The sequence below is a fragment of the Sorex fumeus genome, unplaced genomic scaffold (assembly GCF_029834395.1).
Source record: "Sorex fumeus unplaced genomic scaffold, SorFum_2.1 ptg000007l, whole genome shotgun sequence".
NCBI classification, from domain to species: domain Eukaryota; kingdom Metazoa; phylum Chordata; class Mammalia; order Eulipotyphla; family Soricidae; genus Sorex; species Sorex fumeus.
In genome coordinates, this window is record NW_026606064.1 from 12,706,003 (window position 1) to 12,708,444 (window position 2,442).

Sequence of the window (2,442 nt, forward strand, 5' to 3'; positions counted from 1 at the left end):
TCTCATCAGTTCAATATTTGCAACTAAAATTCATGTGATTTAATTCAAATTTTATATTGATTTAATGTCAAATTTAAAAGAATTAGTGCTTCTCTACTTCATTTGGCTCAGTATGTACACATTATAGGCAAATGGGTCTGCAAGTTAATTCCATGGAAAAGGATTTTTGGTTATTCAGAAATATGAAGGATATTTGTCAACAAAGAGTTGACATTTCAAAAGCTGTAAAAGCAAAACAAACAAAACCTAAAAAATTACAAAGAGAATATTTGATAGAAAGCATTTTTTTCAAATAACTATAGCGTATATATGTTTAAGATGTTTTTATAATTTGTGGGTAGTTTATGGAGTTTTTCAAAAGCACTTTGTTTCCCTAGATGTATTGTCTAATATGGAAACTTCAGTGTCAGGAAGCTGAGGTAACTGTTCTCAGCTTCACTTAAGCTTCCGGGCTCACCTTTTGAAACTGATTATATAAAATGATGATACATGGTAAACTTGATTGAGTAAATGCTCAGATGACTTAAATGGTCAGTCCTATCTTTGAAGGCTAAGACTTCATTATTCTTGGAATATTTTGTCAGGGTCGATGCCAAGGAACCAGATTGAACTTAATTTCCTATTTCTAATTAGGTGGCTCCTTATGAATGATTATAATTTTGATGATAAATTGATTCTGTTTGACAGCCTGACAATGTGACTGTATTTCCAAGAAGGTTCTCTGTGGAATGAAGGTGCTGCAACAATGATCACGGCATTGGAACTGGAAAAGGTGTGTTACCACCCTGATTAACTTCGAGAGGGAGCTCAAGATATTGCTCACCTTTACCAGCAATATCCAAATATGAGCAAGTTGTGAGTTAGGGGATAAAAAGTCATTATCAGGGACATACACCTGAACACAGGTTCAGGCGAAGAGCTTTCATTGGAGAAGCAAAAGGATTTATCTCAAGCATGTATATTTCTTCTTTCATGAGTTTGTTTCCGCCCGAACAGGGACTTGAACCTTGGACCCTCAGATTAAAAGTCTGATGCTCTACCGACTGAGCTATCCGGGGTCACGGGCGTCTACCTTGCACGCAGCCAACATGGCCGACCCGAGTTCGATTCCTCCGCCCCTCTCGGAGAGCCCGGCAAGCTACCAAGAGTATTTGATATGCCAGACACAGTAACAACAAAGTCTCCAATGGAGACATTACTGGGCCCGCTCGAGCAAATCGATGATCAACGGAGGACCTTTACCTTACCTTACCTTATGAGTTTGTTATAGTTGGGTAGTTGAGTATTTTCTTTACTAGGGCAGGATAGGGAATGGATTTCTTAGACCCATCTATTTCAAGTCTTACCTGACTTCCTTACTTTCTTTTATTTTGTGTACTTTATTCATCTGAGTATGGATATCCAGGAGTGCCAAACCAGCAAATCACTCTGGAGGAGGAGGTCAAATAGTAGTCTATATAACTTACATAGAATACGTAATATATCCTAGAGAATTTATTTACTGTTTTTTTCTTGTTGAGGACAGTTTTATTTATTTAAAATTTTTTAATTAAATTACTGTGAGGTAGGCCCTTACAAAACTGTTGATGATGATGTTTCAGTCATACAGTGTTCCAACACCCATTTATCCTCCAGTCTACATTTCCCAGCACCAGTGTCCCCAATTTCCCTCCTATCAACCCTTTCCCACCACCACCAAGCCTACCTCTATGGCTGACACTTCTTCTTGCTCTCTGTCTCTGTCTCTGTCTATCTCTCTCTCTCTTTTCTCTCTCTCTCTCTCTCTCTCTCTCTCTCTCTCTCTCACCAGCTAGCTAGCAATTTGAAGCAAATGTTAATGGACACCCATTGACACTTGAAAAGTTTATATGTTGCTGGTATTTGGCAGAAATTCTGTATCCTAATGTCCTCCAATCTCTATTTTAATTAAGAAATATGGCTTATAAAAATAAGTGAATGGTGATACCATTTCACCGAAACTCTTCAGTGCCACCCTCGAGAACATCATGCGACGACTGGAATGGGAAGGAATGGAAGTGAAGATAGATGGTCGGCAACTACACCACCTCCGCTTTGCTGATGACATTGTTTTAATAACACCAAACATCAGCCAAGCGGCACAAATGCTGGCCGACTTTGACCGTGAATGTGGGAAGGTAGGACTACAGCTGAATCTTACGAAGACAATGTTTATGAGAAACAGCCTCGTTCCTGATGCCCCATTCGCTCTCAATGGAACGACCATCTCCGAATGCAACAGCTATATGTACCTAGGTCGAGAAGTCAACATGAAAAATGACCTGGCACCCGAGCTGCGCAGGAGGAAGAGAGTGGCTTGGAACGCCTTCAAGAACGTCAAAGAAATAGCTAAGAGGATGAAGAACCTCCGGCTCCGGGCACATCTCTTTGATTCCACTGTTCTTCCTGCATTAACATATGCCT

The 2,442-nt window shown here is 39.9% G+C and overlaps 1 non-coding gene across 1 annotated transcript; it reads right to left on the reverse strand.

Moving 5' to 3' along the window:
* Window positions 1-985: 985 nt before the first annotated feature.
* TRNAK-UUU (transfer RNA lysine (anticodon UUU)) lies at window positions 986-1,058 on the reverse strand. The gene has a single exon. It is a non-coding gene; the product is annotated as a tRNA-Lys (tRNA).
* Between the last annotated feature and the right edge of the window lie 1,384 nt (window positions 1,059-2,442).